At 36.1% G+C, this 22117-nt stretch overlaps 1 protein-coding gene and 1 non-coding gene across 2 annotated transcripts in view; one reads left to right on the top strand and one right to left on the bottom strand.

Moving 5' to 3' along the window:
• Positions 1-22117, top strand: part of TMEFF2 (transmembrane protein with EGF like and two follistatin like domains 2) — a 223558-nt gene that overhangs the window by 70487 nt on the left and 130954 nt on the right. The window lies entirely within an intron of this gene.
• On the bottom strand, positions 14279-14350 carry TRNAA-GGC. Its single transcript has one exon. It is a non-coding gene; the product is annotated as a tRNA-Ala (tRNA).

A 22117-nucleotide genomic window follows, 5' to 3' on the forward strand; every position in this document is an offset into this window, starting at 1 on the left:
TTTAATTGTAATCTATATGCTAATAGCTTCCAAATATATGTCTCTAGTACAGAATTCCCTGAGGTTCAGACTTGGAAATGTAACTGCCTATGCAACATGACCATTAGGTATATCTCCAAAGTGCTTTAAAAGCACCTACAATTGAATATATCCCAAACCAAATTAATTATCTTCCCATCCATAGGCATGTACATATATTGCACACATCAAAATCAGGTTTTCCAGAGTATCCTATTTCAATTTAATTCTGTAATCCAGAAACCTAGATGTCCTTGTGATATTTGTCCTGCCCTCAAACCTCCCCACCATACGCTAGCTATCATCAGGTAACATAGAACTGGCACTCAAAGTCTGTTTTAAAGCTGTCCACTTCTTCCCTTCTTCGTCATCTATAATATAGATAATAAGGAAAATGCTCATTGAATTCAGAGATATCTTCAATAATTAACCATTCACTTGGTTAATGATTTAACATGTATTGTTCAAGGAGAAGTGGTTAGGAATAAATGCAATGAGGATCAATGTACTCAAGAAAAAATACCTAGAGGGGATAGGAAATTGATCAGAGGTAGCAATCAGCAGTGCATCAGTAGCAGAAAGGGATTTACAGAGATTTAGCCTACAGTAGATTGTGTGTGAACCGAATATATGGCTCTATTGATTTTTTAAAAGCACAATATAGGACTCATAAGTAAAAATAACAGTACATGGACTCTCATACTAATTATTTATTATACATAGCTCTCACTGATATACTTATATATAAATATAAATTATATATCACATAAAATTTTCCATTTTAACCATTTTTAAGTATATGATTCAATAGCATTAGTTACAATCACAGTATTGTACAAAAATCACCACTTTCTTTTTCCAAAACTTTTTCATCACAGTAAACAGAAAATTACCTGTTAACAATAACTCTCCATGGGTAAACTCTATAATCTACTTTTTTTTTCTGTAAATTTGCCTATTCCAGATATTTCATATACATGAAAACACATATTTATCCTTTTATGTCTGGCTTATTTCCCTTGGCATAATGTTTTCAAGGGTTTATCCATGTTGTAGCATGTATTAGACCTTCATTGTTTTTGTAGAGCCTAATAATATTCTGTCTCTATGGGTATATCATATTGTGTTTATTCATTCACTGGTTGAGGGCCACTTGGATTGTTTCTACCTTTTGACTTTTGAGAACAACACTGTGATGAGCATTGACACCTGTTAGGAAGTTCCTGCTTTCAGTTCTTTCAGGTGTATACCAAAGAGTGGAATTACTAGGTCATATGAAAATTCTGTTTAACTTTTTGAGGAATCAACAAACTATTTTCCACAGCAACTGCACCATTTTGTATTTATACTTGCAATGTACAAGGGTTCCTCTCATTGATATCTTTTCCATGATGGTATGAGTTTAATGCTTAATAATTTAGGATTGCCATAGATAATTTTGTTGCAATGAATTAACAAAGAATATTAAAGAATTTAAAAATGAAAGTTATAAGGCATAGCACATTGACCTGGAAAAATCTTTCTGTCTAGAGAAAGCAATGTAATTATCTAACACTCATTTTTATTTAAAAAAGATTTATGTTTAAGTCCTGTCCTTTAGTAGAAGATTATATTAACAACCCATGTGAGTATGGTATGTAATTCGAATTGTTTTTAGGGTAATCAAAAAATATTTCTGATTTAGGTTCTTTTTTGTATCCAAGCTCCAGATGACCAAAAGTACCCATTTTCAGCTTGCTGGCTAGAATAGTAACCTTTTTGTGGAGATGAGCAATTGCCTGCTAGGAAAATCAATTTAAAAGGTTGACCTGTTTGAACTAACTAAAATAATTGATCACATATAATGGATGACTGGCTATGTGTTTGCTTCTTTCTTCCATTCAATTCGAGAACAACAACCAAAAAAGGAACTTAGTTTGTAACAGATAGTCACCATGACATTATTAAACAGAAATTATCTGTTTTAATTATTTTCTAAAAAAGAAGTCATATGATTTCTATCTTTTGTGGAAAATCAGAGAGAGATTTATAAGGCAAACAGGCGATAAACAAAATTATCTCTTAATTTCTCTTATTGCCTGGTGATTCCTTGACTATCCAGAATTGCTAATATATTGAGCCAATTTTATTTGGCATACAGAAATGTAAAGTCTTATTGCAGTGCATACACTCATACTGAAATATGTGGAGAAGTCACTTGAATTATTATGTTTGAGAAAATAACAAAGACCTCAGTGTCTTATAAACATAGACTGAATACCTTGTGAATGTATTAACATTTTCCAAGTCCGCAAAAAAAATCTTGATCCTTATCAGCACATAATATCATATAAAAGAGGCAGTTCTGCTTTAAAAAAGCTATTTTTCTCTAATTATGATTCTTAATTTTCCACAAATGATTGTATTTCGCTTAAGTATTTGCACTTTCATGGTAAGATTTAGAGCATTAAAGTAAATTTAAGAATCTTTTTAAGAAGTCTTTAGTAAGAGAACAAAGAATTTCCTAGGTACTCTGGTTGAAGTAAAGAAAGGAGTTCTGCAGATTATTTTTTTCCCTTTTACTTTTGTACTAATCTATCAAGATACAGAGATTTTTTATTTTCATGTGATGCTGAGGCATTCAGAATCTTGGACTTAGTTGATCTGTACATGAATTAACAGTCCTTTGATCTGAATGTATTTAACCTTAATATTTTTTATAATTAACATAGATAATGTCATTTCTTTACTCAAAAGCTTTTATTAACTGCTCGATCAATGGATAAAATAAATCTAAACACCTTAGCCATTTTTTTCCCCAGAATGTTTGGAACGTGTTTCAACTCTCTTTTCAACCTTAAATTTCAGTATTACTTATCAAATATTCAATATGTGAAACAAATCATACTGTTCACTCTGCTTTATTCCCTCCGAAGTGTTTTTCATTTAATTCCCACCCACTGGTGGAGTATTTAACTCTTTGAATTCATCTATAAAAGTCTGACTCATTCTTTAAGTCCAAAGTCAAGGTCAAATGCCACCATCCCTTTAAACTTCTCTTGGTTCACTAAATGGGAAATATTTCCCACCTCCCTACTGCTATAGGACTATTTACTGCTATTGACATAATTATTGCATTTTGTCTGGAATTACACTTAGGTCTTATATGCCTTATTTCTTCTTCCAATTGTGAGTCCACATAAGTTGGGGCCACAGATTCTTCATTTTGGAATTTCCCAAAGCACTAAAAAAAAAAAAAAGTCATGCAGACAGGAGTACTTAAAATAAAGTTTATTATTTTGAATTGAATGGAATTCACATTCTCAAGTATAGATTATAAAAGATCATTTTAAGAAGCATAAAATTAATTCTTCATTAAGTAAAACAATTAACAAAGAAATTAGTAAATCATGGACCTCTTTTTGAAAATGATATTGGTTAAGTAAGGACAGTGCTTTAGGAAAGGAAGAAACATTAAATGATGGATTTATTTTATTTTATTTTTTATTGAAGTGTAGTTGATGTATAATGTTACTTTCAGGTGTACAGTAAAGTGATTCAGTTATACATATACTTTCATATTCTTTCCCATTATAGGTTATTACAAGAAATTGAATATAATTCCCTGTGCTATACAGTAGGACCTTGTTGTTTATCTGTTTTATATATAATAGTGTTTGTCTGTTAATCCCAAACTCCTGATTTATCCCTGTCCCCCACCTTTCCCCTTTGGTAAGAAATGGTGGATTTCTTAAAATAACTTTTTGGTTTTATTGTCAAGTTTATTGTAATTGTATAAAATAATGAAAAACAAAAAATACATGAGAATAAAATACTTTTACATACATTACCAAAGATAATCCCCAGATATACCAAGATATATTTTAAGCCCCCAAAACAAAGCATAGTTTACATATTTTTCTGTAGTTTGTGCTTTCCTAATAACAGTTTGTCATGACTATTTCTTTATAAATAAATATGCTTCTCAAACATTTTTCATGAATGCCCAGCATTACTTTCTTGTCTTTATAAGCCCTATACTTGAACATTTTGAATCCTAGTTTGTTTGTTTTTTTAACTTTCGTTCATGTGAGTTAAACTTCATGCTCATCTGAGTTTCTATTTCTTAGAAATAGAATTGTCTCACCCAGAACATACATTGTGTTAAAACTATCCATATGCATTAATAACTTTCCCTTCAAACATTTTTTCCTTTGCTAATTTCTTTTGGCAGCAGTGGTATTTTATAGTGCCCAATAATAACTTTCATAACCATCTTTTTTTCTGACTCAAAATGCATTCTCTAAAATATTCCTCAAAATCGAGATACGTCATAATTCTTACCCACTTGGAAAACATTAGATGAAGCCTTGGCTAAAGAAAAAGTAATTGGATAAATGATGCAATAGCCTTGTTTTTCCTTTATCTTATATTTTCTATGTATCTGAAGATACATGTTTTGTGGTTAGTTGTATCATGACACACTAATGGCAGGTAGTAAATAGTGACTCAATATTGCAAATTCAGAGATGCCAACAGAATTAAAGAAGCATGCCGTTGGCTTTTAGCGTTCCAGTTCTAGAGCTGTGTTACCTCCCACTTACCATTGTGTGATGTTGAACCAACACCTAACAGTTCTTAGCTATTGTTTCTGTACTTACAAAATAGAAATAATGAGAGTACCTTCTTTGATGGGTGGTTGTGAAGGATAGATTAGATAATACATAGCAAGTGTATTGCTCAGGGCCTGCCACCCAGGAAATCTCTGCAAAATAGTAGCTGTTACTACTTTTATCTACAGTATTTGGAAAATAGCTGCCTAAGATACAGGTTCCTTACTTGATAGATACAATCAGTAAATGGTTTTGTTTATTGTAGAATAAGTTACATTATTTAAGGGGAAGGAAACGTGCAAAAACAATCTTAAAATTTATGTTCACTTTCGTAACCCTCCATGAAATACATATATATTCAACCTATCTCATGAACATTAAGATAATTTGGTAAAAAAAAAAGTTTGTGTCATTCTGGAGCAGGTCAAATGAAAAGAGTGTGTTGCTCGACATTACAACATCAATTAGACTTCATATGAATATTTAAAGAATTCTGGTAATAATTCATGTGATCAAATCCAAAAGGAGCCTTTTCAATTAATGGAAAGTTTACAGGTCAAATCTCTTCACGATATTCATACATATTTTCTTGTCTTGAGTTAACATGAGCTAACAGTCAGGGTTACAATTTCACCTATAACTGACTTAAAGAAATAAGACAGGTAAAAAGAAAAGAACTGCCTTTCACAACACAAACATAGAATTAAACTGTCAAGACTTGAAATGTTCAATAAACTACACGTAGAGTAAGATTTTTTTAATTCAAATAATTTTCTTTGAATTTGATGGGAAATGAATGTATTGGCCAGAAAATTGTGACAATTAATTGCAGAATGACTGAATTTTAATGAAAGGCTCTAAGAAAAAAATAATGAAATGAATGTGCTGTTTGCTTTTAAATCATTTACAGTTGAATAATTTATGTTATTTCTAATTCATCCAGTTAAATTATCCAAGATGAATACAATATGAATAGAAGAGGTTCAGAATTGTCAGGTTTTTGCATTAAATTGTTTGCCAATAACCACTTTCTGTTTTTTTAATACTATTTTAGTGGCTTTATGTATTGCATTAGAAGACTAAGCTAAAGTACATAACATAATGAGTTTGCAGGGTTATAAATACTTGACCTACATCTTCCAGATGTTAAAATAAAATCTCTCGTGTAGGTAGGTTACGTGTTCACTCAAAGAAAACTAACTTAACTGGAAATTATTCTGATTATCTCCCCCAAATTTGACTCACCCTATTCTCCCCATTTCTGTGTCTAAAAGCCTTCTCCATTTGTTCATACCAAAAACTTTGCAGTCTTGCCAAATACCTTTCACTTCTTTCCTCTCGAATGCCATATCTCATCCATCAGTAAATCCTCTTAGAGGCTACCTACAAAACATACCCAGTATATACCTCTCCCAAACGCCTACCGCTACCATCTAACCCAAGCCACCATCATTCTCCCATGTCCATATTCTCTCTCTCCCTCTGATTATTAAAGTGGTCATACTGTTTCTCCCTGCTTTGGCAGTTGCTTCCCTAAGTCTCTTCCTGATAGAGCAGCCAGAACGCTTCTTTATAAATAGAAGTCAGAATGTGTCACTCCTCTGCTCAAAGCTCCCAGTGGCTTTCCATCTCACTTGAGTAAAAGCCACAGGTCTTATGATGAACTTCACAGCAGTATGATGAGCTCACTCTTGCTACATGTCTCATTTTATCTCCTACCACTCTCTTTCTTTTTTCCTCAGCTCTTTCCTCAGACACACCAAGCGTGCTCTCACCTCAAAGCTGTAGCAGCTCTGCATATAAAATAAAGACATACAATTTCTCATTTTCTTTCTCCTTCTACTAACCCCACCATTGCTTTGATTCTCACCAAGGGAGCTCTGGAATCCAACTCTGAATGCTAACGGACTAAATGCCTGACTCAGTACACATAGTAACTGATGATTCATACAGCACTCTGCTAGGTGTTTTACTTGCAGAGTGGAAAGCAAGATTACTTCTTTCATTAAGCTTCTGTACTATTAAGAATTAGATACTGGGTCACAGCTGGGGTTTTGTTAATATATAGTTGATGGAAGAAGCAGACAAAGTCCAAAGATTAGATCTGACTCCTCAAGGTACTGGAAGAAGATCGCTGCAATTCTGAAATGGAAACAAGAGGAAGAGCAGCTCTTCTGAGGGACAAACACATGATGACATATGTCTGAAGGTGAATCCAAAACCAAAAGGTTCATATGCTGGCCAAGATCCAAGCTTAGGTGGGGCAGGATATGGGAGGAAATCTAATTATCACGCCTTTTAGCTTTTAGTTCGCCATTTTGCAATGGTTAGTCCAGGAATGAAGGTCATGCTTACCAGCTTAACACCCGAGCACAGATCAGGTATTCGTCTGTTAAAGACCATTTAGTGGCACTCCATCTCACTCACAATAAAAAGTCCTCACCATGATGGCACATAAGGCCCCACAGAGTGTGCCCTGACCTCAACCTCATTTTCCGTGTTTCTCTCCCTCTTAACTCCGGCTACACTGGTTTGCTCATAATTCTTCAAATGGGGCCCAGGATGCTCTGCCCCTGGATACTTCATGGCTCTCTCTCCCTCAGCTCTTTCTAGTTTTTACTTTCATGTCACCTTTTCAATAAGCAAGTAGAGGCTTTAATTTTGTTCTTATTTTTAAAGTGGTGATAGTGTTTTATGCACGTCTCCCCGACTGCTACTATTATTTAGCATTCTAATTCCTTCTAATTTTTTTTAGATCAGCCACCCTAAAGCTAAATTAAATTACATTTATCGAGCCTTTGTATGTGCCAGATACCATGCTGTATGCTGTATATGCAGAATCCCATTTATTCCTCTAACAATTTAGAATAATCACTATCTCCGTGCTGTTGATAGAGAAGGTATAATTCAGAGAACTTTGGATTCGGGAGCATTGCCTTGCCTATGGTTGAAAAGAATGCTTCTTTTTGTGGACCTGAGTTCCCTCTTCAGATATTTTCTTTAGATTGACTAATATTTAGTTCAGAGAGAGTGCATTCTCCATGTGGGACTAGATTTCTAAGTGAGACAACACAGTCTGGATCCTCAGATGTCTGTTACAGCCTGAGGCACTGCCTGGGGCACAGGATAGTCCAGTGACTCAGCACCTGTGGGTGAATCAGGACACGGGGTCCCTCTCCTAGCTCATCCATTTACCAGCTCTGCAGGATTTCCCAGTGTCTAGTTTTGGTTCTTCTGTGAATTAATCATACCTAAAGCCAGAGCTAAGCCTGTAAGATTTTGAGGTTGTACTTTAAAAGAAAGCATACAAAATTAGGTACAAAAATGCATATTTAGAGGAGAAGGGAAGAAACATAGCAAAAAACAAATTTAAAATAACTGACAAATACCTCAAATATTATAAACTCCAGAAAGAAATAGCAATATTTTTGTTTTATGCCAAACAGTCAAAGTGACACAACTAAGAGTTCTTGGAAAATAGCTGGAGTCAGACTTTCCTGGAAGCCCAAGGATGAGGCAGGTCCTTCTGGATAAAGGTATCCAGTGGGAACCACTATTCCAACACCGTATCACACACAAGGTCCGTTTTGCAGGCTCCAAGCCTATCAAGAAATTACCTCGAAGTGTGCATGACATATTGTGAGTGAAACCAGTCTCTAACATAATTTGAATTAAGTTAGGTAAGGTGGTTCCCTGGTATAAAATATGAAGAGGTTTATTGAATGTAAAACTTTTTTTTTGGCTATTTTAAGGCAATTACTAACTTTGACAATGAAAGTGTGAACAGGACCATAATTCATTATTAGGCTAACATTTTTTCTTTTTCTGAGCATTTGTCAATAACTTCTGGCCATGACGTAGAGTGGTGTATATATATTTGTAATATACTTGCATAATACTTATAAAAACAGTTTAAAAAACTAAAAGGTGTCTAAATTTTTCCATTAATCAAACTATGCTTATTCAGAAGCAGTATTGAAACAAAATATACTGTCACTCAAGGCTGGAAAAAAGCCATGCAATGGTTATCATGTGGTATGGGAAGGCAGAGGCAGGGAGATAAGACCCTAGCTTCTTATCCATGCTTGATTTGTACTTGCCAATGTGATCTTGAGAAATTAACTAAATACTTTTGTGACACAGATTCCTTAGATGTCGGAGGAGCCAATGGTTTTAGGTGTTCCTAATGTCGTTGGGGAAAATAAATCTTGAAATGAATATACATGTCTGTGTGCTTTTAGTACCAGAACCCGTTGGACAGCAGCTTAGACTGAAGCATACGATGCAGTTCTGCACGCCAAACTGAGAAATTTGGGTAGGAAACCCTTTTTGCTTTAAACAGCCTTTGAAGCTGCCAGTAATTAATTTGATCTAGTTGTTAAAAAACTGAAGCCAATCTCTCTAAGTTGTGGGGATCTGTACACGAGCCATCTGGAGCCAGCAGATAATGGGGACAATTTAAGTCATACTTACATAATTGTGAATAAGATAACTCATTTTGGTTTGAGTTCAAGGATTTAGGAAAACAGAGCATAACCAATTCAAGAAAGCTTGAAACACAATAGTAACAAGAACTATACATGCAAATGTATCTGGTTTGAATTAAAAAAAGAAAAAAAGATCTGAAATCTGTATCCCTAATGTCCCAAGCTTTCAAAAGAGTTAGTTCATGGACTTAAGAAGTGACACCTGACTAGATATTACTCAGATACTAAAAAAATAAAAATAAAGCAGGCTTGTTGACTACTAAAAAATACAGTTTAGCTAGGAACATTACTCAAAGTTTTCAGTTCCCATCTCTAGTGAGAAGAAAAAAACAGCATTTGTTTGCTGTAAAGATTGAAATAGAAACAACTGGAAAAATTGGAAGAAGGGAAGAAAGAACAAGGAAGGCGGCCCATATTGATTGATTGCCCTTCAGTTCTCAGTGGATGAGCCCTGTGGCTGTTACCTGCTGTCTTTCGCAAATATTAACTGAATGCTAATGCAGTTTTAGACAGTTGACATTGTTGGGAGTTTCAAAAATATAATACCACTCTGTTTTTAAAAACCAACTCTTTATTAAACACAATTTCATGCCTGCTTTCTATAACTGAAATACTCTGAAAAATTCAATACAATTCCTTTTGAATAACTAAACTGAATAATATTTTACCAAAGCCTTTCTCAATGCTTACCCTAAGCAAATTTTGTATTATTCACTCATACATACGATGAGTTATGGTGATCAGCTGGCAAAAGACATGCTTTCAGAGAGTCTCTTCTGCTGCTTTTCATAGGGCTGCCATTTACCCAGAAGAAAAAAATCTTCAGATTTTGAAATTTTATTGAACTGCCAACTTAGCTAATTTGTCTTTATTTTTCAAATTTTACTTTTATCATCTATTGGAGAGAAGAGCAGAAGACTGCATCTGCCTTGATCTGAGCTGCTCTGCTGTAAATGAAATTGAAAAACACAGTAGAAACTTGGTTCTACCTTATTCTTAAAACTCTCCTGTATAATCAGGAATTATCTACAGGGAAACCCAAGGCGTTTTTGTAAAGACTTCATTTCTTAGCACTTCGCCTAGTCTCATTTTAACACTTGACATCAGATAATGAGGGGAGTGTTTTGGGAGCAAATTATTTTAATTCTAAATGACAGGCAAAGTAAGTACTTTGAAAACATTGGTTCAGAAATTCAATATAAGTTGAATTCAAAAATTAATATAAATAAAATAGAAAAATATTTTTTTCCACATAGGAAGGTCAGGGTTCCACGCAAGTAAGATTTGGACTGAGAGCGTTTTTGCTTGGTAGACCATGACCTTGCATTTGATACTACTCACTGTGTAGAAAGTCACTTTGTTTTCTAAAGACTGTTAGTGTTTTATTTCACTCTGCTATTGTGGTTAAATTCAAGTTAGAGATTATTATTTGGGGGACCATGTCCTACCCTAAAGCATTATTAGATGATGATTTATGGTACTAAGTAGCAAGCACAGAATTATATTACATTGCACACTTGTATTTGGTTAATTGAGTCAAATGTAGTTGTCATTTGCCAAGTGCTCGTGAACTTTCTTTTCTTTATCTTCCCTTTCCTCTAAGTTGCTGTTTAAAGGGAGACTATCATTACCACTTTGGTGAAGTCTGAATGTGATAACATACATAATGTACCTAGAATCCTAGCTTTGCACTGTCTTCACTTCATTTAGAAGACTTGTAGGCTAACATGAGCTCTGAATGTGAACATATTTTTTCCAATGATGGATTTGCATAACCCAAATAAAAATAAAAACAGGAGAACCTTAAGAGATACTAACAGTGGATGTCGAAGAGCACAAAGTGCAGTTAAGACATGGGGACTTGCACCTGCCTTCCTTCTTCTGTTCCACCACAAGGACAAAAGACCGTACTTCAGATTACAATGAAGATTTATTCCATTTTGGTTAGATTAAAAATATGCAGTCAAATGCTTATTTCTCTGAGAGAAGAGTGTATGGTAGGTCACTTGAAGGTGTCTGTTGTATCTTAAAATCTATTTGAAATGTTTGAATGAATTATTGTCTAAATTGACAGGTGACTTACATCCAAGCTAACAAAATACTTCTGCTAGCATAGCCCAAGAGCAACAATGTTAAAGAATACATGCTCTTCATAGGCTTTGGGTGAGTAGATAAGATAATATGATACGTGAATTAGGAAACAAATAAGCTGAATTATAACAAAGTCTACGTAATTCTATTGTGAGATGTCCTTACTTGCAGTCCCTTGCAAACCATGCACTGGGTGGTGAGTGTGCTTGTAATAAACATTAAGGGAGCTTCTTACATGGAGAAATGCAAAGGCAATTTTTTTTTGAGATAATCTCAGTAAATACCTAAGGTGAAGTTAACATGATTTCCTTAAATTGTTTAATAATGGGTGTGCCTATAACTATTCAATCTGCAAAATTTAGTGTATACACAAATCTGATAATTCTTTATTACACATTATGTATAAATATATTTATATATGCTAGTACTAAGAAATAATAATACTAAAAATGGATAGAAACATACATTTGTGTTTTTAGAACATTAAAAAAACTCAAATTTAAAGATATATCCACATTTTTAATATATTCTTTTCTTTTTATAATTTTCAAAATGATGAGTACATTTAAAAACCAAAATTAAATTAACAGGCATAGAGGATTAATTTGAAAGCAATCAGTCCTGCATGGTATATTTTATTATATGCAGAATGAGTATCTAATTTCTAATTGACCTAAATACTAAACTTCTAGAATGGTTCTTAAACCATTAAAAAATTAACCTGTCTAATAAATACAGCCATATTTCTGTTGTTTTACATTAATGCTTCATCTACATTTACGTATATAAAAATTTTAACTTCAGCTGAAAATCTCTTCGTGTAAAAAGTCCCAACTGTCATTTGGAATGAATGAGGCCCAATTAATATTCGATTGATTTCATCGTCAATGGATGACCACGTCACAGCCTGAGCAGAAGAGAAAGTCAAATAACAGCAACTGCTTCCTCTTGCAGAGCAACAGGACAGCCGTCCAGATTCCATTTTCTGTGTTCTGTGGAGCAGTGTCTCCAAATCCCACAACACCACTTCTCCTCATTATGGAAACCTCTTCACAGTTTACAGGGTTGGAGCAGAAGACTAAGCCACAACAAATGCCCAAAGCAGCGTTTAAGGCAGTCATCTAAACTGTGAATATAATGTAACCTCAAATTATGGATTGGGTCAAAAACCGTGAAGCGCATTTATCTTTACATACATTTCATTTGTTGGTTGTGGTTTCTAAATATTTTGACAGTTGATTATTTATTTCTTTTAGGTTTAAAATAAGTTATGGAAGACTTTTCTTCCCAGAGTGCAGGAAGCACTATGCTTGAATTAGAGGTCCTAAATTGAATACTCTGATAACATCTAGCTCGGCCATTAGCTTATGTCCAGTATCATTATGGAAAGTCTCTTGGTCTTTGCCTCTAAAGTAAATTAGTGATACAGTCCTCTTTCTCATGAGGATTTGTGTTGTTATTGTTGTTCTTTGTCTTTGTTCATGTTTTAAATAAGTGTTTTCCATATTTCTTTGACCATGAACAGTCTTGAAAATAAAATTAGGATAAATGGGTGACCTTATTTGCCAGAAAAAAGCACACATTTATAATTTATTTTCAAGGCAAGAAAGGTGACCATATTTTTCTCTCACTGAATCCCATGATGTTGCTATTTCAAAACTTCCTTAAGGACTTACTACCACGCCATATACAGAAAATGATACATAGGAGCCTGTAGAGGAAAGCGTCTGTCTTGCTGGAGAAGAATATTTCCATCCATTTCTGCCCTTCATTGGAATCAAATTTACTTCCTTTATTTATAGTTACAAAATTTTTCACTGTCTCCAATAAATATAGTGCTGAAAGAAATTGAATTATATCCTTCTTTATGTACAATTAATATCCTTTAATACAATTAAAAGTTACACTTGATTGAGGGATATAGCTCAATGGCAAAATAAACAGCAAGTTCTGAGCCAAAATAGTAAACTAATATATAAGCAATTCCACTGACCTCAAGGATTTTAGTTGTAAAATGTTGGCAGGCCAGACACTGAGCCTCAAAGCAAGGTCCTCCTTATAGCTTCAGCTGTGTCCCCGCATCCATGTTACCTTCCAAGCTCCTGCCTTCGTAGAATCTGAAGGGAGAAACTTAAGAGGACTCTTCTGTCTACAGGGAAAGGGAAGCTGCTTGTGGATGACTTAGAACAACATGGGGAGGGGGGAAATTAGATGAAGGGAGAGTAAGAAAACAATAGCAAACCTACTCAGAACATCATAAAGGCAAGAAAGGAATGATAAGGGATAACTGAGCTTGGCAGGCCATCAGCGGTCGTGGAGGACCACGTGTGTTTGAGGGAACTTCAACCCTGATGTTTCAGTTCAGCTTTTGTGATCAAACGCTGGGCTTGCATAAATGTTTAAACTCTACCTTACTCAAGTGAACTGACCATGAGAGCTTCTAGGATATGAATGACAGCATAGACTCAGTTTTGAAAGAGGCATAGCAGTGAAACTGGTAAAACCCAGAGACAAATGTTGACTCATCTTATTTAAGAGAGTCATTATGTTTGGAAGATCATTGGGTTCTAGAAGAAAATGCATCCATTTCTGTTGCTAGTGGGATGCTAGAATATAAATTTTCAAACATTATTTATTTAAAGCAAAAATGCTATTAATAGCAATGAGTATGAAACTTGATTATTGGCAGGTTAATTTCCCCCTCTCCAGTATGTGCATTAACTAATGCCAACTGATCTCAACACAAATTATGAGCATGCAAGAAAAACTAATTGTTCCACATTATTTTACAGTTATTATTGATTACCATGCCCTTTGCAAATCAAGACAGAAATAGAAAGTGTAATAATTCTTAAGGATGAATTTAACAGTTACTAGAGTGGAGGAAGGATGTTTCTGAATACTTTCTTAATTACATATTAAAATCACAGGATACATTTAAAGGGCTTCAACTGAGTATAAGTAAAATCTGACTAAATTTTAGAACACGACTTCTAATAAAATATACACTGACTTAAGAGGAGACTTTTTTCATTAATTATTATCCATGCATATTTGGGGAGGGATTAGGTTAATTTATTTATTTCTTAACAGAGGTACTGGGAATTGAACCCAGGACCTTGTACATGCCAAGCACACACTCTACCACTGAGCTATACCCTCCCCTCAAGAAGAGACTTCTCTTTTCAAGTTGAAAATTGTTTCTTCTTTCTATCAGAATCATATCCTCTTCAGCCACAAATAGCTTAAAGTCAAGATAAAAATTGAGATAAGTGTAGCAATCACACACACACACACACACACACACACACACACACATAAATACACACACAATTACTAAGAACGTTTTCTCCTGGCTGTGTGGTAGAATTTTATTTCAAATAGTATTTAAATGCCACTTGAAATGTATTTGGGTCAGTGTCTTTGGAATTTAGCCTTATGTTACATTAAGTGGGACACAGGTAGGCTGAATGGCTACATTACACATTAAGTAGGAATATAAGGGAAAAAAGTAATGTGAAAAGCAGTATAATAAAAGTCGTATAATATGAAACTTTTATCTGTGTCCTGAGTCCCGGCTGTACCTCATCCTCTCCAGCTAAGCAGACCCCAAAAACCTCAACAAGAACGCAGTTTATCGACATTCCTCCTTTTCAAAAGATTATGTAAATAAAGTAGATAAGCTTTATTCAAGCCAAATTAATAATAAGTACATTCAAAAGTAACTGCTTGGAATATCAAAGGTCAAGACACTTGAATATGCCATGTAGAGGATTACCATGATCTATTGCTAATACCTTGAGTCTAGAAACAATCCAGGGGCTTGGAAAAACAAAACACAACAAAAATCTCATTTTAGGCTTAATACTTGTGTTTGTAAGACCATCCCAAACACATATGCAAACCCAAATCCCTTCCCTTCCTTTTCTTTCCCTTTTTTACTATTTCTTTATTGTTTATTCTTTTTTTTTTTTTTTTTTTCCTGCTTAGTTCTCTTAACTTGAGTTCTCAGGGTTTCACTGTGGGTTTCAACTCTAAAATTACTGCAGTTGCTTTAGAAATGACCAATAAAGTCTGACTGAGGTCTACATGTCATGCAGAGGCAAAATTTACCTGGAATTTCTGGCACCAGCTCTTGTCTGAATCTCATCTAGCCTTTTAAGGAAGGAAGTTAAGGAAGAGAATAGAAATGTTTTTTGTGCTCTTATGGTTGAGGTCTTGGGATTCAGATTTGGAACTTATATCCAAATGCTTTCTTATACTACTTTCTGCATGTCCAATTATGGCTAGTTCTTAGGGATGAGGCATACCTAGCCTTCTAATATCTGAGAAGAGGTGAGACGTTATTTAGAAAAAGGCGAGTCTCTTTGGGAGCACCAAATGAATACTTTTTTATGTGCAGAGAATTGATGATAATATAGGAATAAAACAGACTTATTCTAGAGAAAAAGTTATTAAACTAGACCAAATACTCCCTCCAAAATAAATAGCATCCAGACATCACTCTCCATCTCCTTGTCTTGATACATTTTTTTTTTTACTACCTATTGTATCTTGTATCTATTAATCCATTTGTTAGCATCTGTTTCTTCCCAGTTAAATGTGAGCTCCATGAAAACAGGGACACAGTGCAGGGAGAGCATCAGCCTTAAGATGATTCCTAGTCTCTGAGCAAAACTGGAAAAGGAGGAACAGCTCACAAACAGCAGTGATGTGGATCTGCCTAAGAAAGGGGCACCTGGAGAAAATATCAAGAGAAACTTTCCTAAGGAAACCCTTTATTTTGGGGGGTCGATATTGTAACAAAGTGCCACCAACTAAGTGTCTTAAAAACACAAATTAATTATCTTAAGATTTAGAAATCAGAAGTCCAAAATGGATTTTATGGGGCTAAGGTGTGAGAAAACCTTGTTTTTATTGATGCTATAGGGGAGAATCTGTCCCCTTGCCTTTTCCAGCTTCTAAGGCCACCCACATCCCTAGGTCCATGGCTTTGCACCACATTGCCTTTGCTCTCTCTGCTCCCATTGTCACCTTGCTTTCTGTTCATTTGACTTGCTGGCTCCCTCTTATAAAGTTCCTTGTGATTACACTGGACCCACCAGGATGATCCAAGAGACTCTTTCCATCTGTACATCCTTAATAACATCTTCAAAGACCCTTTTGCCATGTATAAGATAGCATATTCATAGGTTCTGGGGCATGGAACCTGGATATCTTTGAGAGGGCTATTGTTCTGTTTACCACGGGCTTCTAAACAAACCTCTTTCCCAGCCAATCCCCAAACAATGATAAAAATGTTGTTCTTTGGGAACACTGAAGACTCTTTAAAAATATAGAACATTCTTTTCTTGACCTGTTTATATAATCCCAAAGTTCTTTTTAAAATCCCAGATAACCTACCAGTTATCTTTCAATACCACACATTTGGTAAATGTGAATTGTCACATGGTAACATAAAAGAATCTTATATATTTGAAAATAAACATACAGAACCCTGCGTATCTGAAAATAATTAAAGGAGAATACTGAAGAGAATTCCTGTGTAGCAAAGTCAAACTTGATCTTGATTCCACTTTGTTTACACTGATTCAATCAGAAACAGGAGAAAGCATCACACAACAGGAATTGTCATTACTAATAAATGTCTAGCTCACCATCCAGGAATATTATTTCTTATAACTGAGCTTTAATAAAACAGAAGGCGATGAAAATTGAAGTTTAAAATCCTGGGCAAATACCTGGACTTCAGATGTTTAAGTTTCTGATGAAGAAAGCAAGCCATATGTTTTTAAGACTAACTTTTAAGAGGAACTCACACTCTCATAAAAAATTAATCATTCTGAAGAGGTAGTGGTACACACTGGCTGGAAAGAGAGCAGGGTTGCAGGATATAGATGTCACTGGACTTAAAGAATTTTTCCCCCAGTGTTTTGATACTTCGGCATGAAGCGCTCATAGATAGCAGTTCATGGTTTTTAATGAGTTGGAGAATTACATTGAAATTCAGTACTGTGATAATAACCTCCAAATTAATATTTTCCTTTGAATAAATTGCAACAGAAAAAAAATCTAATCTTATTGCCCGTAAAATGACATAATAAAACCAGAATGCCAGCTATAGCGGGGAAACTCTCCCAGCAAATGTTACAGAGACAGTCCACTTTCCGAGTGTTTGCTCTTTGTGTTTAGCTATTAAAATAAGGGTTTAATTTTAAATGCATGAATAAGCTTCTTACTAGATTGCAGACAAGCAAAGGAAGTAAATATTTTTTTTCCTCTCATTTAGAGAGCTAGCTAACACTATCCTTTTCTTTCTTCCATGCAGTTACACATTGAGTAGGTGACATGGCAGCAGAGAGGTGGCGGGTAGGGCAGGGGACGCGGGTGCTGAGCATACCTGCTCAAGAACCACTCCGCTATCCTAATAATCTCTGTGGTTTCCCTGGTGTTCTGCTATGGTGTGACTTTTGCTCAGGCTGGGATTTATACCTCTGTCGTTCAGGAATAGGTGTTTGAGAGGAGCCGTTAAACAGCCATCAAAGCATTAAACAGCTACACACACGAGAACCTACCACAAGTACCGCCACGAGCTGGTTGTGGAGAATCCCTAAGCCTTGCAGCAGGTGTGACACTACTTAGAGTCGGAGTCTTGGGAGCTGGGAGCTGACAACAACATCCAAAGGACCAAAGGCGAAAGAACACAGCTTGAGTGTGTGAGACAGATGCCACTTTCTTGCTGCATTCACCATCTCCCACGTGTAATACTTCCAACACATCAACAGCGCATTAGGGTTCGTGGCATGCTTAGCGACAGGAATTAGAACCATGAAATTGGTAATGTCTTGCCAGTTTTAAAACGTCGATGAATACCTTCTTGTCAGAGCAATGAAGTCTTTCTTAGCCTATAAAAAACCCTTGTATAACTAATGAGACTCCCGGGCCATCATACCTGCTCTGTCCAATTTCTTACACGAGTTTGTCTGTTCAACTACCTGTGGTAGTGGAACTGTGGAGATCGGCATTTTCAGAATGGATTAACACCATAATAAATTAATATACAAGTGCCTGCATCGGAATGACGTCATGGATAGGATGGGCAAGTTTGATATTACCATTTTTAGGCTATTCCTGGTGATTCTATGTCTGTTATCAGACTTCTTTGATTCTGCTTTACACAGAAAACGTGTAAATTAGCTTATGTCACACATTGTCGAAGGGGAGTCTGGGGATGGCAGGGTGTCAGAGAACTGCCGTTTTGACTGATTGTACTCCTGGCAACTTATTATGATAATAGATTGCTTTTTATTATATCACTGCATTTGGCTGTGATGCTATTTAACTACAGAAGATTAAAGACATGTCATGATGCCAGAGAACTTTATGAATGGGCCAGAGCATTTTTGTCACACTTAAAATTAGTAAGCCAGAGCAGTAATAAACAATTCTGGGAAACTTCAGAGCCACTCCACTGAGGAATGCACAATGTTTGTCTCTCAGCATTTCCTGCAACTGTTGGGTCAAAAAAGGTTTAGTGTTTACTCTGTCTGTGCTGGCACAAGGCTAGGCCCGTGTAGAACGCTTGACCACAGACATGATCCTGTCCTTAAAGACCTGATAGTCGGTTTATGTAAGGCAGCCTGAAAGAATACAGGATAATACAGAGTGGTTCTAATTTGCTTGCCACAAAAAAATAAGTGTTACTTACAGAAAAGAGAAGTAGATCAGAAGGGATAAAATTATATAGGACCATTTGATAGTCAACTGATGGATAAATAGAATTTTGTTAAGACAAAGGAGAAAAGACAGCGACTTAGATAGGGAGGTCCGTGCCTGCGGAAAAGAAGGTGGTTGCTCGGGAAACAGGTGAGGCCATTTCTTGAGCTTAACGCTTACCATGCTCTAGGCATTGTGTCAGTGATTTCCATGCCTTTTCCTGTTTAATCACCTCAGGAGACATTATCATCCCCATTTTACAGAGAAGGAAACAAACCTTAGGGGCTTCTCTAAAAGTCACATGGCGTGGAAGCAAAATAAGTTGGACTCAAACCCAGTCTCTGCTGTGCCAGGTGGCATGTGGCCTGCGAGGGACACAGGGCAGGCACACAGCGGGCACGTGCAGGCTCAGTCCGGGTTGGTGGCCATGGGAAGCCAGACATGGACCCAGATCACAGGTGCTGTTCTCAGGGGAAAACTGTTCAGGGCTATCGGGACATGGGGAGGAGCAAGGGGATTGTCAAAGAAGACTCTGAGTTTCGACCTGGAAGTTCGTGCTGACTTTGGGTCTCGCTCAGAGGGGATCGTCTCTTCTCTCAGATTCTACGCTTTCGGAGTCATCAAGGAACTTCAAGAATAGGATTCTTTGCCGCTTAGAGACCGATATTCAGTCATCCTCACCTTTGGGAGAAAAAAGGCTGAGACTGTCGGTCCCTAGACTGCTGACCTAGTTCTTCGATCAAAGTAACTGGGTCAAGCAGGAGGAGGGACGGGTGCGTGGGGGTGGGGAGAAAGGCCTCACCTGAGCCTGGAGGGACTGAAAAAGAAAAGGAAAAGAGGTTAGGAAAGGCTGTGCTGGAGTCCAGGGAGCAGAAGTTTTGTCTAGATATCCTAAATTCAGTGATGAATTGGAGCAATTAGCTCACCCAGTCTCCAAATGTCACTTTTGTCTTGATTTTCAATATGTGTGTTTGTTAAACAAAAAATCTACGGAGTGCCTACTATCATAAGTGGCTTAAGGGATACAAATATAAATTAGATATAGATCCTACCCTCAGGAGCTCATTGAGAATTATGAGACCACAAACTTATAATCAACCTTACAGCCAAGGTGAACATGATTGAGAGCCCAAGTTATAGGCAAAGTGCTCCAGGATGCAGAAGAGAAAGACTTACTTCAGGAAGAAGGGGCAAAGGGAGGTGGAAGGTTATGCATAAGAGGTATTTTGGAGGTGATATTTGAAATGTTTGTAATACGCTTTGGGCGTTCAGAGATGGCAGAAGAAAGAAAACTAGTTTGGGGCAAAAGGAATAGCATGAGTTAAAAGACTGAAAGATGGGAAAGCATGAAGTGTATGTAAGAAACAAACTGATTACTTGGGCTTGCCAAGAGAGCAACAGGTACATGCATATTTCAGAAAGTATCAGGATAATTGATTCAGTTTTGTGCTGTTTCTGCATATTTGTTGTTTCATTCAAAGCAGCTAGTGCTGACACCACCAGTAATGTTATCAGGGTCAACTTGCCTTGACCCAAATGTCACTCACTGTTTCTGCCAAACAGGTGGGATGAGACCCCTCTCCTCTTGTGAATTCTGCAGCTGGACGTGGTCTGGAAACATGCAGGGACTCTATCAAGCTAACAATCCACAAGCCACATATTACAGTGGCTGGAGGACAGAGAGAAAAAGTGCTAATAAAAGTGGGAGCCTCCCCTTTCTCACTACCCCTGCCAGCTTCTATGTTCCTTCACTGGACTCAGTCCTTTCTTACTTATGGGAAAAATCTAGCCTCCTTGGATGTGTTAGGGGAAAAAAATCTTATTTGCTTTGAGTTGATGGAAAGTTTTTGGAGGTGAGGGAAGGAACTGGAGTCTCAACATCTATGTTGCCTGGCAGAGCATCTACAAGGAAAGCTTTTCTCACTGTTGAGCCACAGATAGAAAAATCCAACCCAGAAACACTGCTGTCCCATAGTGAATCAAGTAGTGATAGGGATCTGAACCATGCTGGCATGAGTTTGTCTTTTCTGAATCAATGTTTGGCTCAAGGAGAGGAACAGGAAGGAGCTAATTATACTAAGTATTGCCTCCCAGCACTTTTTTCTTTATAAATGAACTTATTTGAGGTTTAATAAATGAGCTATTTCTTCTTTTGTATTCAAAAACAGCTGAAATATACAATGTGGAAAATAATGAACAGTTCAAAATACGGTTTTATTATAAAGATATTACCAAAGGAAGTCAACAGACATAATAGCAGGGATCTGAGTCTGTCCAGGATGGTATAAAGAACTTCCCCAGAAATACTGTTTGCCAGTATCCCACATACTGTATATTAAACATACACAAGTTTCCAATATAATCTTTAGTCTCTTTCATTGCATCTAGTTATAATGGATCAGCTCCCTTTTTGTTTCTTCTTTAATTTCACTGTAGTAATATGCTTGAGTGAACATAGACATGGTACATTTAACCAATTTGGCACTATGCCTTAGGTTTATTAAACAAACAAAGATTTGATGGGCTGTCTCTAAACTCTAGCCCCTCAAGTAATTCTTGCAGCTGGAATATTGCCCCTAAGGTGACTTTTCACTCTGCTGGTGCTGGGACTCAGGACACTGTGAAAGTAGAATCCGCACACTTTGGGACTAATGTTTATTCCTCAGATTTCCCTCCTTTTTTTAACCTGGATATTGTCTTTTCTCTACATAACAGCTCCACAATCCTGCATTTTTATTGAAAAGCATTATAAGCTGTTGTCTCTCAGTATTACATACACTTCCTTACAGCCTTTAGAACATGACTGGGTATTAAATATTTTGCAAAGTTAGGAAATGAATAAATGAATTACTGTGTAGTTTTTCCCAATGAACAGGCAGTCTTCCACATTGATTAATTAGCTGCATTTTATTTTTCCTTGAGTTCCTTCCCAGAGTAGAGCATAACTACTTACCTAAGAGCTCCTAGGTTGGGAATTTGGTTTTATGTATAAGGTGGAATTTTTTTAGTTTCAAAAAGATGTTTTTTCAATTATTTTCTTCCCAAGTCCTATCTAGCAAATGATACCTAATTTTTATTATGCATGTCATATTAAAAGAAAAGTTGCCTTTTAATATATTAAGTCTGCCATGTACAACACCTAGGTAATAAATTGCAGCAATACATGCTAACAAAATTAAAATATTTCAAAGCAAGTGTTTAAGGGTTGCATAT

Source organism: Camelus ferus, chromosome 5, assembly GCF_009834535.1.
Source record: "Camelus ferus isolate YT-003-E chromosome 5, BCGSAC_Cfer_1.0, whole genome shotgun sequence".
In the NCBI taxonomy this organism is placed as follows: domain Eukaryota; kingdom Metazoa; phylum Chordata; class Mammalia; order Artiodactyla; family Camelidae; genus Camelus; species Camelus ferus.